The 21,892-nt window shown below is 47.3% G+C and overlaps 1 protein-coding gene across 1 annotated transcript in view; it reads right to left on the bottom strand.

The window, feature by feature from the left end:
* LOC147666286 (transcription elongation factor SPT6-like) overlaps window positions 1–21,892 on the bottom strand; it is a gene marked incomplete at its 5' end in the record, with an annotated part of 590,122 nt that overhangs the window by 546,356 nt on the left and 21,874 nt on the right. The gene's annotated exons all lie outside the window — the stretch shown is intronic.

The raw sequence follows: 21,892 nt of genomic DNA, 5'->3' as shown, positions 1-21,892 counted from the left end.
ACTTAAAATGAGAGAGAGGTGCACATAAGCCTACCACTACATACCATTAATACTTTAACTTTGCTTAATCGCTGTCATACTTTTATCACTGCCAAGTACTTTAAACTCAATCAGAAAAAAAACTGAAAAACTCAAATACAGAAAATGTCTAACTTCCTAGTATATCCAATATTGGTCTGCAGAACTTGGACACAGAACGCTAAACAGACATACACAAGGCCCCCCCCCCCCAACAAAAAAAAAAGAAGAATCCCTTTGGACGTGAACCTAACTTAGGGCCCCCAAACAAACAGCATAATAAAATCTTCCATCCCACTGCTCAGAATCCTAAAGGAAAATGTTACTTAGAAGTAGACATCTGTTCTTAGCATGTAGAGCTGTAGATTTATTTGCTTTGCATACTCATGCCATCTAGTGTTGGGTCCGGATATTTGCAAGTTGTTTTGTTCAAATAAGTCTTTTCCAGGCACGAGGCATGAGGACTCCTCCTTTCGGTGATAGTGCGCATGGGCATCAACTCCATTGTGAGATTGTTTCCCATTAGAGGGTGGGTATGGAGTTAGTGGGAGATTAGAGAACTCCATGCATATGTATGTAATAAATGATTAAATAATTTACTGTAACAGGTATACGTACCCAGGGGCGGGTGGGCACATGTCAATCTACAGCTCTACATGCCAAGTACAGATGTCTACTGGTAAGTAACATTTTCCATTTGAGGCATGTGACATGTAGATCACATGCTTTGCATTGACTATCCAGCAGTTTGCTCCCAAAGCAGTGGCTAACCTGTAGCTGTTGCAGTTGTTGGAAAAAGTGTTCCAAATACTGCCTGGCCTCCATTAGCTTGTTGTCTCGCTAACACATCTACACAGTAATGCTTGGTGAATTTGTGCGGTGTAGACGCTGTTGCAGCTTTGCAAATGTCTGCAATGGGAATGTTCCCTAAAAAAAGCCATAGTAGCCCCGGGTGGAATGAGCCCTAGGGGGTATTGTTAATGTTCTTTTAGCTTTTGCATAGCATGTTTGAATGCATTTTACAATCCACCTTGCAATGCCAGATTTTGAGATAGCATTGCCTTTGTGCGGTGACGAAAAAATCCACGAAGAGTTATTTTGTCTTACGAAAAGGTTTTGGCCTTTCGGTGTAGTATAGTTAAGCTCTTTTAACGTCTAATGTGTGAAGAGCACTTTCTGCTACCGAATCGGGTTGAGGGGAAAAAACAGCAACTCATCAGATTGGTTTATATGAAAGGCATATACTCCCTTTGGTAGGAATTTGGGATTAGTACAAAGAAAGAGCGAAAAAAAGAGTTCTTCAATAGTTAATGCCTGAAGCTCATATACTCTCCTCAGTGATGTAATTGCAATGAGGAAAGCCACTTTCCAAGTGAGAAATTGTAACTCACACTTGTGTAATGGTTCGAAGGGTGGACCCATTAATCTGGTAAGGACAATATTGAAATTCCATGCTGGTGCAGGTGGAAGTGTTGGAGAAATTATTCTTTTTAGTCCTTCCATAAATGCTTTGATCGCAGGCACTCTGAAAAGGGACAAATGTTGTCTGTTTTGCAGATGTGCAGCAATTGCAGCAAGATGTAGGCTTATGGATATGTACGCTAGATGTGAGCATTGTAAGTGCAACAAGTAGCAGAAGATATTTTGTACTGAATCATTTAACGGGTTGTTATTGCAGTAATTGACAAACCGTTTCCATTTGGCTGCATAGCAAGCCCTTGTAGTAGGTTTTCTGGCCTCTTTAATGATATGCATATAGTCTGGTGGAAGATTTAGATAACCAAACTCTATGACTTCAGGAGCCAAATCCCAAGCTTCAGCTGCTTTGGATTTGGATGTCTTATGTCTCCATGGGTCCGAGTGAGGAGACTGTGTGTAAGGCATAGTTTGTGATGCGGAACCACTGAAAACTCTAACAGGGTTGTGAGCCATGGTTGACGGGCCCATGTCGGAGCAACCCGTATTAGTGTTAGGGATGTTTACTTAAGCTTTCAACCCACTAATGGAAGGTGTGGGAGAGGCGGAAAATCTTAGGCAAATATCCCTGACCAGTTCATCCATAGGGCATTGCCTTTGGATAACAGGTGTGGATACCTTGCGGCAAAGCTTGGACATTTTGCACTGTGGTGAGTCGCAAACAGGTCTATTTGTGGAAAACTCCACAATTGGAAAAATGGGAGGAGAACCAGAGGATGGAGTTCCCACTCTGGGAGCTGTTGTCTTTGTCTGCTGAGCATGTCTGCAATTTAATCGCTTTCTCCTGGTTGGTGTTCTGCTAGGAGATCGATGTTTTGATGAAAGGTCCACCTCCAAATGGTCTGCGTGAGGTGTGACAGTTGGATTTTTTGTAAAAGTTGCATTTTTGTATATAATACATCACTGTTATGTTGTCTGTGCAGACTAGGACAGCTTTGCTTATAAGGTGGGTCTGTAATGCTTTGAGCGCTAGGAATATTGCTAGCAGATCGAGCGGATTGATATGAAGCTGTTTTTGCTTCTAATTCCACAACCCTTGAACAGTGAGAATTTGGAGATGAGCTCTCCAATCTGTGAGTGATGCGTCTGCGGTTAGGATCGTCTGTGGAATTAGATCGATGAATGGCTGCCCTTTGAATACATTCTGTGGGTTCCACTACTGCAGAGAGCGATAGGTGCAGCCGTCCACCAACACTAGATCTTTCAATTGACCCTGTGACTGATTCCACTGACGGGCTAAACATTCCTGAAGGGGCCGCATATGGAGTCTCGTATGCTGGACTATTATAATGCAAGAGGCCATCATTCCGAGTAACTGCATATATTGTTATGCTTGAAGGGTGTGATCGGCATCAAACTGAGACCAGAGCTTGAATATTTCTGATTCTGGCCACATTTGGAAAGGCCAGAGCTTTTTGAGTGTCCAGAGTGGCCCCCAAGTATGTTTGTGTCTTTGAAGGTTGTAGATGTTACTTTAACAAATTGACCGTGAAGCCTAGCCCATGCAGCAGGTGCTTTATGTGTGTTGGAGACACCTTTGGTAGGAACTAGCTTTGATGAGCCAGTCAAAGTATGGGAAGACATGGATGTTTTGTCTTCGCAGGTGAGCAGCGACTACAGCTAGGCATTTTGTAAACACTCTGTTAGCAGTCGTGACCCCAAAGGGAAGCACTTTGAATTGGTAGTGTTTCCCCGCTATGACAAACCTAAGGTATTTGAGATGATCGGGATGTACTGGAATATGTGAAGTATGCGTCTTTCAAGTCTAGAGTAGACAAAGTCGTCTTGCTGTGGGAGAGGAAGGACCTGTTGGAGAGTGACCATATGGAAGTGATCCGAATTAATGTATAGATTTAATTCTCTGAGGTCAACTATAGGCCTGAGAGACCCGTGCTTTGGGTAAATGAGAAAGTAAAGGGAGTACACGTCCGTCCCTTGATATTGTAATGTGACAGGATCTATAGCTCCTTTTTTGCAGATGAGACTGAATTTCTTGTTTGAGGAGGTGTATATGTTCCAGAGACAGTTTGTGTTATCATGGAGGAATGTTTGGAGGGTTGGTGGTAAGCTCCAGGCAATAATCAGATTGGGTAAATTGTAATACCCATTTGTCTGAAGTGATGGTATTCCAGACTGGGAGAAATTGAGAGAGATGCCCCCCCCCCCCCCCCCCCGGTGTAGAATGATCAGGAGAAGAGGAGACAAGTCACTGTTTATTTGAAGCAGGTTAAGTACGGAGTGTGTTACTTTAACCTCTTCCCTTGCTATGGTTTCCTCGAAATTCCCCTTGAAAGTGACCTCTTGAAGAGGGTGACTGATTGTCACCTCTAAATGACTTGGTGGAAATGTCGGTTTGCATGGTCTTTCAACCTCCCCTGTAAAAGGAGCGGCAAAAGGAACCCCGATTAGATGGTGTTTTGAAAGCTGCCATGGCCTTGGCAGCATCTGTATCTTTCTTCATTTTTTCTCATGAAGCGTCTACCTCAGGTCCAAATAGGTGTTCTTTATCAAAGGGTAGGTTTAAGATCGAGGTTTGAACCTCGGATTTAACCCTGAAACCCTGAGCCTGGCATGTCTTCTAAGCAGAACGCTGGTGTTAATAGCATGTGCAGCAGTATCAGCTGTATCTAAAACACACACTGATTGAAGTGTTGGGAAGGAGTTTTACTTCTTCGGATTAAATAATGTGCCTTAGCTTTGTGCTCATCTGGTAAGAATTTGAGCAATTGTTCCAATTCATCATAATGAGCTCTACCATATATAGCTAACAGAGCCTGGGTGTTGGCTATACACCACGTATCTGCAGACTGTGCGATAACCCTTTTGTCCAAGACATCTATAAACTTTGAGGAGGGATCTCCGGTCAGTAAATTTGCCTGCTTATGAGCATTTGAAACCACTAAGGAGTCTAATGGTCGTTGACCTCTGATGTAAATTGGGTTTGTAGGTGCGGCTTTATACTTTTTGTCTACTCTTAGAGTAATCATTCTTGCGCACCCTGGGTCTTTAAATCTGTTATCTGTATGTTTAAGCATACGGAGAAGAACATAAGATTTCGAATAAACAGTCTTCAAGAGCCTCTATGTGGAGCTGCATTCCATGGTATTGAGCAGCTCTGTTGACTAGCTCTATAAACCCTACGCTATCGTCTGGTAGAGAAGATTTTGAAGGATATAAATCTGGGTCATTGTGAGTATTAGGATCTGTATTATAAACGATCCATGAGTCAGGATTATTGTCCTCTGGTGCATCTCCATCTCCGTCCCCATCATCCTGGTGATCAGGTGATTGAGGTGAATTTGTGGGTATAATAAGTAAATTTGGATATATTGGTGAAGAAGGTGAAAGGGGAGGTGGAGAAGTATTAGTACCCGTATTCTTTCTTTTAAGAGGAATATGGTAAGAGTCCTTGAGTTCTGGCTTGTGTTTTGCTGGTAGGTTTGTGTAAAGATGCTCAGTCTTCGGGTTAATAACAAGCTCCTTTTGCTTTGGGTCCATGTTGGTAGGCAGGACATCTAACTGAGGCTATTTGGATAGAGGAGGAGCTGCCTTGTCTTTAGGTGCCAGAATTTTTGTTGGAATGATTTGGGAGCCGAGGCTTTTGGATCCGCAGATGTTGGTTTTGATTTCAGTGCCGAAGATTTGGTTTCGGTGCCTGAAAGTGGTCGACTCAGTCAGGCTTTGACAAACGTTTTGGTGCCGGGCCCGAGAGCGGGGTGTTCAAAACATTTTCTCAGTGCCAACCTTGGCTCGAAGGCAGAGGAGGGCCTAGAGCCTTTTTTTATGGACAATATTTGGGGAAGGGGAGTACCTTTACTCACAGTACGCTGACCCTGCATGATGTCCTCTTCAATGACGGAGTCTTCCTCAGACACAGAGACGTGTAGCTCTTCCTCCTTGGCTCCCTCTGCTTCGAAGATTTCCTGGTCGGAGTCTTCTCCAAAACGATCTGGAGCAGAGCCGCTGCGTTGTTGATACATTTCGTAATGTAGAGCCCGGCGGTCACGGAGCGCCTTCTTGGATCAAAACAATTGGCAGGCTTTGCAGTTCTCTTTGTTGTGTTCTGGTGACAAACACAAGTTGGACACTTCCTGCAAGTCAGCACAGCGGTACTTAGCGTGACACCTGAAACAGAATTGGAATGTGTCTGTTCCACCTACTGCAAGCTGGCCCGACACTTCGGCCCAACGGCCTTTCACAAAGTTTTCGACTGAAGATTTTGGAATCGGTAAGCTATGCAGAGATGGGAAAATGCGATTGAGAAACAATACCGTCGAGGGTAGTGGGTTGTGCACCGAGGGGAACCGAAGGACGGTGTAGAACCAGAGCGCAGCAATACACGTCCAAACCCAATGGTAAGAAAAAACAATCTAGCAATGGAGTTTGCACTATCAACTAAAGGAAGTGTCACCATGCCTCGTGACTGGAAAAGACTTCTTCGAACAAAACAATTTATAAACATCTGGACCCAACACAAGATGGCAGGAGTATGCAAAGCATGTGATCTAAATACACATGCCTCTAACACTGATTTTCCCCCTATCTAGGCTTCTCCTAAAATGAACAAGTTAGAATGGATATTGTACTCTCCCAACAAGAGCTCATGATTTCCTCCCAAACAATTTGCAATGGGTCAAAACTCAGAAACACTTTTGTATCTTAAATCTAGGAATCACATTAGTCTAGCCACCCTGAAGCTTCACTGGCTTCTAGTTTCACATCAGATCGCCTTTATGGAACTGTGTGAAATGCACTGAACACTTTAAGAAATCAGACCAAGGTTCTTCCAGTACCTTAACACAGTCTATATTGTAGGAAGAAACTCTTTTTAAATTGTCACTGTAGGAAGGTGGCTCTCTATATAGTGAACCAAAATGAGTAGCACTGTGTAGAAAGTCCAGGTATACCTTAACAGTGTACAGGGGCTTGCTTTAACAATGCCAAGGTGCTCTTTTTGCAGTAGTGTGGTCGAGCAGCCTCAGGCTGATCAGAGGGGAGTGTTAGCCATTTATTTGCACACACAGTCAATAAATGAGAAATCCGACATCAATCTGCACAAGTAACAGATTTTTATATTACTTTAGACACCAAGATCTTCTAGATCAGGTAATTACTTATTGAATTCCCTATTTTTAGAAACATAGAAAGTACAGCTGAACCTCGAACGCAGTAATCTTCTCAAATGCACGAAACCTACACTGCATAGGGCCACTTGCAAAAAACTTACATGACTGTTCTTCTGGACTTCAGGTAAGTAGGAGCCACGGTCTAAGAAAGAACCAAAAGTTTAGGTTTACTTGTCGTGGAGCCCTGCGGAGGTGCTTTCAACAATGGTAGCCTTGAGCACTACACGTTGAAGTCATCGTGGAAGAGCACCTGCAAAGAAAGGCTGCACATGGAACTGAGGGACCAGTCTGACAGAACCCACATGTGGTCTTGGCTCTTGAGGGTCGCAGGAACACAGAGAGACAGTCCGATTAAATGGACTCGGGTGAGCAGGTGTTTTGTTCAGCAGGACGGAGAGATTCACACTCTTACAGTTATTGATGCACCTGCAAAAGATGGTGAAAACACAGCAAGGCTATTTCTGGTGTGAAGCTTCCCTCTGCAGGAGTATCTCGACATGTAGGTCTGTTTTGGAGGTGGTGGTGTTTGGACTGAATACACACAAGCCTTGGTGTTTGCAATAGGCTCCAGTACCTCAGGTATTGGTGCAGGGAGCCTTTGCCGTGGATTAGCGCTCAGGCCCATTGTTTTCCAATGGGGGAAAAGGGGCCTCCGGTTGGCGGCTGCCCATGAGCAGGCCTTAAGGTTGTGGGAGCAAAGCTCCTGGTGTTTGGCTCAGGGCACTGGGGGATCAGAGTTAGCACACAAGGTGCACCCACAGCGGCACAGAAGCGGCTGGGGACAGGGTGCTGTTTTAGTGTTGGGTGCCCTGTTGACATCAATGGGGATTCTCCAGTTGCAAAAAACACTGCAGGCTTGGTGATGAAGATGTTATGGAGGCGACCACCGGTTAGAAAGGTAAGTTGGGATGCTGGAACACCGTTGGTTGGGCAACCAAAGGCCGTGGGATGTAGTGGTGTCCTTAGGCATTGGGTTTTCTTACGGACTCCAGTGGCGGTCGGGGGGGATCCTCCAGAAGGGGCTGCAGGTGTATATTGGAGATTCGAGGCAGATCATATCACCAGATCTAAGGTCAGGATCACCGGCAAGACCTCCTTGTGGTGTTGGGTCTCTCAAACTCGGTCCGGGGGCAACGGGTGCTGAGTGGTGCAACCTCGCAGATTTGGCTGGAGCCAGAGTCTTTGTGTTGGACTTGGCCTTTTTGCAGGGTAATCCCTAAACTTTTTGCCTTTCTCCTAGCGCTTTTTCTGACATGGTGATGGTGGTTTTAGAACTCTGGGCACTTTAGCCCTGCTTTTCAGAGTAAACCGTTAAAGATAGTAAGATTGGTCTACACCTGTTTGGCCTATTTTATTTACCCGTCAGTCCCTTGTAAAGTGGTATCTCATATACCCAGGGTTAGTAAATTAAATGCTATTGATGGGCTTGCAGCGCTGTTTGCGCCATCCACCAAAGTAGCCTTTCAAACCTATCTCAGGCCTCTGCCATTGCAGGGCCTGTGCAGGCAGTGTTATTTCTGCTGTGACCTGGCACCTAAAGTATGTGCCATGTCTGTGACCCCCTTTGACTAAAGGTCAGTCACCCCTAAGGTAGGCCCTAGCTAGCCCTATGGGCAGGGTGCATTGTAGGTAAAAGATAGGACATGTACCTTAAGTGTGACATGTCCTGGTAGTGACAAACAGCCATTTTGGTTTCTCACTACTATGGGGCTGCCCTCCCATAGGAATGCATTGGGGATTCGCTGTTAACTGTTTCAGTGGTAATTCCTGATATGAGAGGCGCAGCGTGGTCAAGTTTGGTATGTTTGAAATAGTAATAATAAATGCTACACAATGGTGTGCAGATTCATTATAACTATTTTAGAGATGTCACTTTTAGAAGTTGGCATTTCTGTGTGCTACGTGTCTGCCTGCCTGATGTGAATTGCATGTCTGGCTTCTGAGTGACAGGGGCTGGTAAGGTGTGTGTGTGGCTCCAGGAGGGGCAGGTGAGTCAGCACTGGGCTGAATGGGACTTCTGCATTTGGAGTAGTGAGAGTAGTCGTCCCTGAATATGCCTGTGCTTAGCCTGTACAATGCTGGCTCCGCCCCCCCTGTGGTGTGTCTGATGACGAGCACCCACCTGACAAAGGGAAGAGGAGCCTTGTAAGCAAAGTGCTCCAATCCCCTCCTGAACCAGTTGCAGCCCTGTATTGCAGACAAAAGGAAATAGGAATATAAATTATGGGTCTGTGACCCAATGAAAGTTGAGCAGTGCATGTCATACTTGGGCTGGGGGGAAAAGGGGTGGGGGCACTCAGCCAGGAGGAACCGCTGTGGGATCCAGCTGCAGCTTCATGGGGGTCCCTGCGTGCTGGCCTGCCTGGCTGCGCCCTGCTGGGGTATCCCCCAGCTCCAAGGACTTTTAATTCCTTGCCCAGCTTTATCCAAACCTTTGAGGAACTTCGCGCCAGTGGGCGCTCTATTCTTATTGCCAGGAGAAGGAAGGAGCCGGTGGCTGCAGCGTGAGGCTTTGAGGGAACCCCCTGCGCTGTTTGTTGAAGCGGGAGACCACCCCGCGTTTTGCTATAACACCGCGGGTGACCACGCCGCATTTGCATCTACTCGAGCAGGAGCCCATCCCGCTGTGTTATGCCCTTAGCGGGAGCCTACCCCGCTGTTTTATACTCTTTGATAGCGGGTGCCCACCCCGCAATTATCTTTGCTTTATAGCGGGTTCCCACCCCGCATTGCACCGCTAACTGAAGGAACCGCCAGGCGACTGCTAGCGCGACCCGGAAGACAGGCACCATTGCATGGTTGTGGGTAGGACGTCCAGAGCCTGCCAGGGCCGCACAATCGCAGCGCAGCTGCAGCGGAAGTCAAGCTGTGGTAGCCTGGACGTGGGCGGGGTTCCCGTGAGATGGAGAGAGCCCCGCCTGAGTCTGCAGAGATCGCAGGTGGCCGAGAGGGAGATCAAGGCACATTGCCGGTGCCTTCCCGCCTGCGGCCTGAGAGAGAGCCCCAGCACGAGGAGCGGAGTTGCCAGCGCGGCCAGAGAAGATCCAGGAAAGCCAGGTAAGTGGGGCTGCCTGGGTAGCAAGAGCTAGGAACATTGCTGGTGCCTGTTTACCTGAGCGGACCCGCAAGGGAGCGTGCCGCTCCAACGAAGGGGGCATTTTCTTCTGGATGGCACCCGGAGGAGCCTGGTGTTTGGGGACTCCCCCAGGCATTATTAGTACCAGTACAGAGTCGTGGCTTAGACCGATCGAGGGTGACCAGGGCCAAGGCATTTCCCTCAGCTGCCCCGCTGGATACAGCTGAGCCCACATTGCAGCTGCCCCACTAGGGCAGCTGCAATGTGGGCATATTTGTTAAAGAGCCCAGTGGGGAATAGACAGGCATTATTGGCGCCATTCAGGGCACATTGTGCGTGCCCGTTTCTGCCACAGCTGCCCTGCCTGACAGTGAGCAACTGCAACGTGTGAGTAATCTTTGAGGTGGAGTCCCACTGGGGCTCAAAGGGCACATTAGTGCCAGAACCATTCTTTTTCTTTGGGGCATTTTTGAGATGAAGGAGTAAGATACACTCCTGCCCTGCGCCAGCGCTTTGGAGTTTGCTGCATTGGCAGCCACGCCATGACATTCTGGACAAAGGGCGTTTAGGGCCCAGGTGAAAGGCCAGATGGCCTGTGTTAGACCTGTCTGACCTTTTGCGTAGCCCCTCCTATTATTTATTTATTTTGTCCCCTTTTTGCCCCTCATACCCTTCTCATCTTTTTGTGTCCACTAGATTTTTATGATGTTGGCCTGGGGGATAGATGCTCTTTTGCCCTCATAGTTTTTCCCCTCAGGCCTAGGTCCCTTAGCTGACAGGAATTCATTCAGATCTACAAAATTGTGCTTTTCAACTGTCACAACTGTCACACCTGAGATCTGACCCATAGGATAGAATAGGGCATTCCAGAACCTTCTGGTCCATTCTGGACCTCTGAGGGTCAGCCTATATAAGGCGGAATGCTGGGCAGCCATTTTGTCTTGCCAGAGAGAGTCAGCTGGAGGACAAGCTGTAGCATAAGGTGGGGGTAGGATAACCAAAGGGTTGACCTCCCAGATTAGGGACGCTTCCTTATTGATTCACCACCCTTCCTCCCTTGTTGTTACTGACTTGACCCCGCTTCGTGGGATTCCTGAAGACCCTGGGCGCCTGACCCTCCCCTAGCCTAGGAGTAAGGGTTAAGAGTGGTTGAGGGTGACTGATCTACCAAGGAGTTCAGTCCATTGCCCAGTAAGGACGCCCTCACTGAGTTTCTGAAGGTGTGTTCCCAGGAAGACCTGAAGTTTGAGACTGTGGGGTAATTCCTCTGACCTACCCCCTATTCAGCCCTCCATGTGAGCTGGGAAACTGGTTGCCAACCTGCTGATATTTCCATTGGATTTTCCCCCCCTGTACCTGGGTTCGTGGACTGCCTTCGTGAGAGTAGTGGCACACCTGGAGGGAAGGAAAGGAGTCGAGTGACGGGGCAGGGCTCACTGGTGGAGCGAGCGTATGGGACAGGAAACCTCAATCTTTCCTGGTCCAACGGGGAGAACTGGAGACTTGTGAGGGGAAGCCTCGTCTCTCATCTGCGCAGGTGTGGTAGTGTGAGCTCCGGTCGTGGAGCCGCTAATCCCTTGTGCCTGCCATTTGGATCGTTCCCCTCAAAAGGAAGGGGAGGGCGGAGCGAAGGAAGAGGAATCGCCGCCGCGGAGCAGCCTCAGCCTGGGAGCCGCTATTCCTTTGCGCCTGCCCAGTCAGGCCGTTTTTCCCCGAGAGAAGCGGAGTCTTCGTCAACAAGGAAGTGGGTGCGAGTCAAGCCTCGGCTCTCTTCAGCCCGTGTGTCTTCCGTTAACCTGCGCCAGCTCTGCCTCCAGGCAGCTGGTTAGGCGGGAAAGACGGGGGTGGCGAGTCTCGGCCCTCCTCAACTTGTGTGGCTCTCTTCACCTCGCGCCAGCTCGGTCTCCAACTAGCTGGGTCGGCGAGTGAGACAGCCTACGCTGACAGAGATTAATGGTGAGGACCTACTCACCCTTGGCGATCCGAGACAATGGCCAGAGGGCCCAACCCTGAGAAGTAAGGAGAGTGTTGGGGAAGTTAAAGCTTGGTATACTACCAATCAAGGGGCTAAAGAGGAGCTTTCTTCCAGGGGCCTAAGAGAGGGTGATTAAGGCTAGAAGCCTTCAAGACTTCCACCATTGGCCTGTTCAACCCCAGGCAGGGATAGGAGGCTGGTAATTGACCTATTATTGAGTACTTCTCAGTGACCAGGTTTAGAGAAGAGCGTTCGTGGGACAGTAAAGCAGAGGTAACAGCTGTTATACTTTGGTGTTGCCAGAGACTAGACAGTAGCCTATGCTTATGATAAACTGAGGTTGCCTGAATTCCCACAGACGTGTATCACTGTTACTCACTACGTGTCTTTGCATTGCATTCTTTTGTTGTGAAATGGAGAATTGAGATATTAACTTCAACACCTAGTAATTTACAGAAACAAAGTTTTAATGTGTATTTCTGAACTGTCAATGGCTATTTAGAGAAAGAGAGAAAAGTATTATTTTTTATTAAGCAGCACGTATTTCCATACAAAATCTGGTGTAGCGTTTCTTTTTGAGTGGAATTGCCGTGAGTTACTGCTGGGTGGTGTGCAACCTTTACACATGTGCCTCTACTTAATGACTGTCTTACCCTAGGGCAGACTACCCTAGGTGACCTGACAACTTTAGGTCCAACAGCCTGGGTTCATTGTGGGTGAGATTGGTAGAGCGCCAGGCTCTACAAAGCTACATAATGTGATTGGGATTGCATGTGATTTATGTGCCCTGATTTAGGCTTCTAATGTGATTTATGCTTAGGAGGTTATTACATACTGTGTTCATGCTGGTGAGGCCAAGTGCTTAATGTGTTTATGCTAATGAGGTTTGGGCCTAATGTGATTTATCGCCTAATGTCATGCTATGATATTTTAGGATTTTGTCTAATGCTCATGTGATAATGCTTAGGTCATTATGGCTATGGTTGTGTTTTAGATTTACTTACCTGTTCTGATGGTTCTGACTGTGGCCCGATTGGCCTAGTCCTGTATATAATCCCTTGGAAATATTGCCTAGTGCCAGTTGGCACCGTATAAATGTGTGATTATGTTTCTAATGTGTTTATGATAATACAAAGGCTATTTTTGATATAACCTTGTGGGGAGTTAATTTTGTGGTGTGACTAATGTGTTGCTAATGTGTGTGTGTTGCGCAAACGCTTTCACATTGCCTCTGGGATAAGCCTGACTGCTCGTGCCAAGCTACCAAGGGGTTGAGCAGGGGTTATCTTCAGCGTGTAACTCCCTTGCTATGACTTGAGTAGTGGTTTCTGCCTGGCTTTGGCGCAAGCCCTGCCCAACCAGAAGGAAAATGCTACTTACCAGAAGGCCTCAGTTCTTGGCATGTAGAGCTGCAGATTTCTACACTTTTCATTAGATCCCCACCTGATGTTGGGCTCGGATGATTGCATGTTGTTGTCGTCTTGGAAGAAGTCTTTGTAGTCACAAGATAGGTGACTCCTCCCTTGGACGATAGTGCGCATGGGCATCAGCTCCATCCTTAGATTGTTTTGCGCCATGATGGGAAATTATGGAGTCAGTAGAAAGAAAGAATGTCCATGCGTGTATATCTAATTAAGATAAAACTGGAACAGATACTGGTCCCGGGGAGGCGGGAGGGCGTGTAGAAATCTGCAGCTCTACATGCCAAGAACAGATGCTTACTGGTAAGTAGCATTTTTCGTTTGAGGCAAATGAGCTGCAGATTCTACACTTTGCATTGATTGTGCAGCAGTGTCTCTCCTAGCGGTGGTCACCTGTGTCTGTTACAAGAGTTTGAAAGAGTTTTAAGGACAGCTTGGCCTATTGCAGCTTGCTGCTTGGCTTGCACATCAACGCAATAGTGTTTAGTGAAGGTGTGTGTTGTAGACCATGTTGCTGCCTTGCAGATGTCTTCTAGGGGAATGTTCCCTAAGAAAGCCATGGAGGCTCCTAGTTTGCGTGTGGGGTGTGATCTAGGAGGAACAGTTAATGTGTGTTTTGCTTTGTGATAGCATATTTGTATACATTTAACAATCCACTTTGCAATTCCTGATTTAGAAATAGGATTGCCTTTATGTGGTGGAGAGAAAGCTACAAATAGTTGCATTGTTTTGCGAAATGACTTGGTCCTATCGATGTAATTGAGAAGAAATCTTTTGACATCTAGTGTGTGTAAAGCTTTTTCTGCTACAGAGTCTGGGTTTTGAAAAAACACTGCCAACTCAACAGATTGGTTTAGATGAAAAGGAGTAATTACTTTAGGAAGGAATTTAGGATTCGTTCTTAGAACCACCTTGTTATGGTGTAATTGTAAGAATGGTTCTTGTATAGTGAAAGCTTGAATCTCACTAACTCTTGAAAGAGTTAATAGCAACTAGGAAAGCTGTTTTCCATGTGAGAAATTGTAGTTCACATTTGTGTAAAGGTTCAAAAGGGGGTCCCATGAGCCTGGTAAGAACAATGTTTAGGTTCCACACTGGAGAAGGTGGTAACCTAGGAAGAATAATTCTTTTTAATCCTTCCATGAAAGCTTTTATTGCTGGTACTCAACGACATATGTTGTCTGTTTTGTAGATATGCGGCAATGGCTGCAAGATGTAAACAAATAGATGAATATGCCAGATTACATCTTTGTAAATGGAGAAGGTAACAGATAATATTTTGGATGGAAGCATCTAAAGGATTAATTTGATTATTATTGCAGTAAATGGCAAATCTTTTCCCTTTAGCAGCATAGCAAGCTCTAGTAGTAGGTCTTCGGCTTCTTTAAGGATATTCATACAGTCTAATGGCAGGTTAAGGTAACCAAACTCTAAGACTTCAGGAGCCTGATCGCCAGATTCAGTTGACTTGGATCTGGATGCCTGATATCTCTATGGTTCGGCGTTTGCACGGATGGTGTCAGAGACAATTTTTGGTGTGGAACTAGGGAGAGTTCTAGCAGTGTGGTGAATCACGGTTGGCGTGCCCATGTGGGAGCTACCAGGATCATTTTGAGAGTCTGTTGTCTGAGCTTGCGTACCAATAGTGGTATTAGTGGAGTTGGCAGGAAAAGCGTACGCAAATCTACCTGACCAGATCATCCATATCGCATTGTCCTTGGACAAGGGGTGTGGAAACCTGGCGGCGAAGGTTGGGCATTTTGAGGTTTCGTGTGTGGCAAACAGGTCTATGTCTGGATAACAACATTTGTGAAGGAATGGTTGAAGAACTTGCAGATGTAGTTCCTGTAGGAGAGTAGGGTCTGCAATCCTATGATCACCCCAGATTTTTGCTTTTTGCTTCACTGGTTTACGACTTCCCTGGTTGTGGGCCTGCTAATCAGACCCACAGCCAAGCTGTTCTCTCTCTAAATTGACACGTGTACCTTAGGTGCATTTACCAATTGGTACTGGGCCACCTTATCAGTCCCTGTACCCAGGGCATAGGTGTACCCAGGGCCTACCAGGGGCTGCAGCATGTATTATGCCACCCCTGACTGGCCATCTAAATCTGACACAACTGGCTGTACGACAGCTGGGACAAGGTGGTGTAATCACCCTTTGCTTTAGATATAGTATACCTATATCTAACCCTAAAATGGACACATGTATTCCTATCAGTCACTCCTATGGCAGGCCTTAACAATCCTGAAGGCAGAGTGCGTGGAATCATGTGAGATGGTGCTCTGGCATGAGCTGAGCCCGTTTGCAGCTTGCGGAACCAAGTCCTAATAGCTGTTCCATGATAACGCATACCATATACTCTTAGGTGCATTATAATCCTCGCGGTTATTTGCCAACTCTGGTATCGCTTTATCGAAACATGTCGAGTAAGGTGTCATACGAATTGGAATACTAACCCCTCGCCAATTCTGGCGACGGGGTTAGCATTCCACCCTTCTAGAGGGACACGACATGTATGTAACTGTGAACCCCGGTTAAAGTTAACTCGAGCCTCAGCATCACAAAATGGATGCTGCCACCACAGACACAAGTCTGACCTCCTGCTGCTGGGAGTCCTTCCAGCGAGGAGAGCTTGGACAAAGGGTTTCCTGTCAGGGGCGGTGCTAGCACCATCCCAGACAGGGTTTTGTGTATCCCAGGTAGGCAGGGCTGAGAGGAAGGTGACTGCAAGTGGCACCCCGGTGGTCACTGAGCATATGCCGGCTTGAACCAGTTCCAGGGGCACACCAGCCCCTGAGCTGGGGAAAGTCCGCACAGGGGCGAGGGGTGTAACCACCCCCCTTCCTGGTCCCACCCATGGGCAGGACCTAGTCGCGTGCCAGCCCCTTTCCTTAGTATAAAGATAGGAGCGGGCCCCCTTCCCAAATTAGATAATTCTGAATCTTGCCGACTTTCCACGAAAGAACTCTTGAACCTTTCTGAAGACTCTCCCTTGTGGCTAAGGAGTAGCCACCCTGCACCAGCGGGCACCATCTAAGCGCATGCGGTTTGCTGTAAGTCCATCCTCCGGATCAAGACTGCCCAGCTCGACGAGACCCGGATTCCCTGCCATCTCTGACCTCTACCTACATCACCAGCCCAGCTGAGATTCGTGGGTGTGACGAGACCCGAGGGACAGGCCATCTTCAGAACCTGCACGACGCTTATCCAGCACGACCGCCGAGGGATCCTCGAGTGAGTGCTTTGGGGTTCGAGAAGCCCTAACCCTGAGCAGCTCCAGCACCGAAGTCCAGCCCCCCAGCATCCACGAGAACTGCGTGGGGCCCTTCTGCTCTTTGCTGCTCACCGCGTTGTCCGGCTACTTGCCTGCTGGCTTGTGGCCCTCCTGACGACGAACCACGACACTTCTATTGCTGGTCTGGTTGCTCCAGACTGGCCCCTGCTCCCCTCCAACAGAGGAGCACCCCAGACCCTCCTGGTCCACTCCAGGCGCCATTTTGAGTCCACCGCGTGGGCTTGACTTTGCCAAGGCTTGTTGCTTCAATCCTGGTTTCAGCAGCGCCGACAGCAGACACCTTCGTGGGACAGCTCGCACCTCCATCTTGGTCGCCGACAACGCCTCATGGTCCGAGAGACTGCAGAGCCCAGCGTCGCCCCCTCACCTGGTCGAGGTGACTTCATCCGGTGCCATCCTGGTGCCCATCTGATCACTGGCTAGTGATCAAGAACTGAGTCCCCTCTGCTTTCAGGTCATCTTCAACTCCTATCCAGGCTTGGATCCCATCGAACTTCATCACTGGTCGCCTGCCAGCAACAACTTCTTTCAGGCTCCATAGACTGTAAAGAGGATTCCCGACGTCTTTTGAACCCTTTGCAGGGCTAGGTAACTTGAGCATTTCGGTGCTCCAACGTAGGTTCACTATCTAAGTGTCCAGATCCTTTTTCGTTTTCAGCCTAACTAGTCGGATTCGTCCAATAACACTAACTTTACGAAATCTAGCATCCATAGACTTTGTCCCGCATCCCGCGTGAGTGCACACTCTGCACCCGATCTCCCTAGGCCTCCTGCTCCTAACCTGAAGGTTCAGTAGTGTAGTCCTAGCGATCCTAAAGCCTCTGGATCTTGTTACTTACCTGCTAGTATTTCGCATTCCACTTTTGTAGTATATGGTTTTTCGTGCCCCTCGGGCATTTGTGTAAATTGTGCAACTTGAAGTATTTTCTTAAGAGTTTTGTTATGTGATTAGCTCCCTGACTCATAAAGAGATCAGGGTAGACTTGTTATAAATAAATATCCTTTTATTTTCATAACAACTTGTGTGGTGTCCTTTCACTTGGTGTTCAAGGGGTATATGTGATGGTATAACAGCCTAAAGACTGCTCTTGTCCATGCTACTAGGATAGCTGGTCTATAAGGTTGACTTACAACCAATCATCAATAAGGGTCGTTTGGAATGATACGTAGTGATCACTAGAATAGTGAGCACTGCATATCAGGCCAACTTCTCACAGTTCCCATTCGTGAATCTGTTGTGTCTGTCGACTTAACAGATCGGCTATCTGATTGTGAACTCCTGGAAGGTGTTCTGCAAGCAGATCTATTTTTTGTGGAATGGATCATCTCCAAATGTTTTGTGCGAGCTGGGACAGTTGCTGGGAATGTGTGCCTCCCTGTTTTTGTATGTAGTACATGGCTGTCTTGTTGTCCGTCCAGATTAAGACAGCTTTGTTTTGTATGTGCACTTGGAAAAAATTCTGTGCCAGGAAAATTGCCAGCAACTTAAAGGTGATTGATGTGAGCACCTTTTTTTGAGCGGTCATTCTCCTCAGAGTTGTGTGGTGGAGGAGATGTGCTCCCCATCCTGTGAGAGATGCGTCTGTTGTCAATACTATCGGTTAAACAGGCTCAAGGATCGGCCGCCCTCTGGACAAGTTTTTGGTGTTCCACCAAAAGAGAGCGATGTGTGCGGCTGTCCACCAACACCAGGTCTGTTAGTTGTCCTTGTGCCTGATTCCAATGATGTGCTAGACATTACTGCAATGGGCACATTTGCAGTCTTGCATACGGTACAATAAAAATGCAAGATGCCATCATGCCTATTAATTGCATGAACACTCTGGCTGGGAGAGAGTGTTGGTTTTGAAACTTTGAGACTAAGGTTAGAATGCTCTGTGTCCTGACATCACTGGGATAAGCTAGAGCTGTATTGGTGTTTATGGTAGCCCCTAGGTATTGATGTACATGAGAGGGCTGTAGATGTGACTTGGTGTGGTTTATTGTAAACCCCAAGTTGTGCAGTGTTTGAATTGTGTGAGATGTGTGTTGAACACATTGGTTGAATGACTTGGCTTTTATGAGCCAATCTTCTAAGTATGGGAAGACATGGATATGTTGTCTTCTGAGATGTGCTTCTACTACTGCCAGGCACTTTGTGAACACTCTTGGTGCAGTTGTGACCCCGAATGGAAGGACTTTGAATTGATAGTGTTGTTCTTCTATCACAAACCTGAGATACTTCCTGTGAGAAGGATGTATAGGAATGTGAAAGTAGGCGTCTTTCATGTCTAGTGTAGTGAGAAAATCGCCTTGTTGCAATAATGGGAGCACTTGTTGTAAAGTGACCATGTGCAAATGGTCAGTGTATATACAGATTGAGTGGTCTTAAATATAGAATTGGTCTTCGTGTCCCATCCTTTTTGGGTATTAGAAGTAGAGTGAGTAGACCTCTGTTCCTTGATATTGCAATGGAACTAGCTCTATTGCATATTTTTGCAGCAATGAGAGAGCCTCTTGTTGGAGCAGCGTTAGATGTTCTGTGGACATTGGATGCTGTCTGGGTGGTATATTCGGTGGGGTAGATTTAAGCTCTAGGCAGTAACTATACTGGATAATTTGTCTTACCCACTTCTCTGTTGTGATGGAATTCCAGACTGGTAGGAACTGTGTTAATCTCCCCCCTACAGGAGTGGTATGCTGTTGGGGGAGCTGAAGGAAGTCTCTGTTTAGTGGTGGAAGAGGATTGATTGTTGTTGTTACCTCAACCTCTTCCCTTATTGTTATTACCTCTGAAGCCCCCACTAAAGTATCCTTTAATAGAGGATGAGTGTGTATTTGTCTTAAAGAAAGCTGAATTGTCTGCTCCAGCTTGTTTGGAGCCTCCTCTGTAGAAGGAGCGACGAAAGGAGCCTCTTGCTTGGGTGGACTGCAGAGCTCCCATTGACTTGGCTGTGTCAGTGTCTTTTTTCATTTTTTCAAGAGCTGTGTCTACTTCTGGACCAAACAATTGTTGTTGGTTGAATGGTTGATTTAAGATAGTAGTCTGTACTTCTTGCTTAAATCCTGAAATGCGTAGCCACACGTGACGTCTAAGGAGACACTGGTGTTTATGGCCCTGGATGCAGTGTCTGCTACATCTAGTGCACATTTAATGGAGGCATTTGATATAAGCTTACCCTCTTGTATGAGGTCATCTGCTTGTGCTTTATATTGGTCAGGTAGATGTTGTAAGAGCTTCTGTAGATGATCATAGTGAGCCCTGTCGTATCTTGCGAGGAGGGCTTGTGTGTTAGCAATACGCCATGTATTGCTAGCCTGGGCAGCTATTTCTTCCCTGAAGCATCTATAATATTTGATTCTTTATCAGGAGGTGGTGCTTTGCCTGATGTTTGGGAGTTTGCTCTTTTCCTAGAATTTGAAACTACTAGGTAGTCTAAGGGTAACTGTCCTTAATATGTAAGCAGGATCTGCAGGTGCTGCTCTGCACTTTTTCTATCCTTGGGTTTATGACTAGCTCTTACAGGATATTTAAACACTTCTGGTGCATGTTTAATTACTACTTTAATCATTGGCAGTATTTGCACAGATTTTTGTGATTGTTCAAAAGTGTCTAATAAAAAATCTTTTTCTGCCTCATCTGAATGCATGGTTACATTGTGATAGATGGCAGCCATATTAATTAAGTGTCCAAACCCAATGCACAAGTTACTACTTGTGTAACGATATATCTGTAAGAGACATTAGTTAGTGATAGATTCCTTACCTTAGAATATCCCCAGGCGTCAGACTTCATCCGGATATTTTTGCGTAGCAGTACCCTTCCGCGTCGGTAGGCGCCGTCTGCGGCTCCGCGTCCGTCGTCGGCGCCGTGATGACGTCGTAAGAGTACTTAGACGACGCCTCCGCGTGCTGACGTCAGTTCTTAGACACAGCTTTTCCGCGCCAGAAACGCAGAGCCATGCTAAAAACCATCACTGGTGCCATTGAAACTAGGGCCCTGAAAGGGGATGACCTTAACCCTAGATATCGGTTCGCAGAACGGGGAGGATGGGTGGGTCGGTAAGGAATCATCACTAACTAATGTCTCTTACAGATATATCGTTAAACAAGTAGTAACTTGTGCATCTGAAAGAGACACGTTAGTGATAGATTCTTTACCTTAGAATAGATACCCCAGCAATGCCAACCCCGGTGGTGGGTCTGCGAACCAAAAATCACACCAGAAAGTCGTGGAGGACGGAACGGCCAAAGAAGCCATCCCTCTGGACTTGGTTGTCCAGGCAGTAGGGTCTTGCGAACGTGTGCAGCGAGGCCCACGTAGCTGTCTGACATGTCCTGCAAGGGGACTCCTCGGCCCAGGGCAGTAGTAGTCACCGTAATCCCGAGTGGAATGGGCCCTCAGCCCAATAGGAGGTTCCTTTTTAGCCAAAGAGTAGCACGCTTGGATGCACAACACTATCCACCGAGAGATGGTCCGTTTGTGCACCGCCCGTCCTTTCTTAGAGTTGGTCATCCACCCGGAACTGGCGTGTGCGATCCAAATAGAATGAAAGCGCACATTTTGAGTCCAGACGGTGGAGCCGCTCTCCCTCCTTTGGGGGATGCGGAGGCGGAAAGAAGGTGGGCAAGGTGATAGACTGCCCGATGTGGAAGGCTGTGACTACCTTGGGCAGGAAAGAGGGTTTTGTCCGCAACACCTTCTTGTCCGGATGGACAGAAAGGAAAGGAGGTTTAGAAGATAGAGCCTGGAGCTCACTCACTCTCCTGGCAGAGGTGATGGCAACCAGGAAAGCAGTCTTCAGAGTAAGAAGGCGGATAGGACAGTTGTGAAGTGGCTCAAAGGGAGCGCACATCAGAAAAGTAAGAACCAGGTTCAAGTCCCACTGAGGCATCACAAAGGGAACAGGTGGAAACGTGTGTGTGATGCCTTTCAGGAATCGATTTACAACAGGGGACTTGAACAGAGATGGTTGATCAGGCAGCCTTAGGAAGGCTGAAAGGGCAGAAAGATAGCCCTTGATAGTGCCCAGAGCAGAGCCCTGCTGGGCAAGAGAAAGAAGGAAGAGAAGAACCTCAGAGAGAGGGGCAGAGAGAGGATCCACAGCCTTTGCTGTGCACACTGCCACAAATCTGTTCCACCTGCAGGCGTATACCGACTTTGTGGAGGGACGCCTGGCTGCCAGAATGATGTTACAGACTTCAGAAGGCAAGTCCAATGGCCTCAAATGTCGCCGCTCAATCGCCAAGCATGGAGGTGGAGACTGGACAGTTCAGGTGGAGAACCGTCCCTGCTGCTGCGACAGAAAGTCCTCCTGAAGAGGCAGATGAACCGGGGGATCGACTGACATACTGAGTAGCTCGGAAGACTAGTACCTTCGTGCCCAGTCCGAAGCCACAGGGATGACTTGTGCCTGGTCACGCTTGATCCTCTTCAGCACTCTGGGTAGAAGTGGTATAGGCGGAAAGGCGTACAACAGACCGCAACTCCACTCGTGACGAAAAGCGTCTCCGAGCGAGTGC

This window comes from Lissotriton vulgaris, unplaced genomic scaffold (genome assembly GCF_964263255.1).
Source record: "Lissotriton vulgaris unplaced genomic scaffold, aLisVul1.2 SCAFFOLD_1495, whole genome shotgun sequence".
In the NCBI taxonomy this organism is placed as follows: Eukaryota; Metazoa; Chordata; class Amphibia; order Caudata; family Salamandridae; genus Lissotriton; species Lissotriton vulgaris.
The sequence above is the reverse complement of the archived record's forward strand: the minus strand, read 5'-3'. Positions and strand labels throughout refer to the sequence as shown.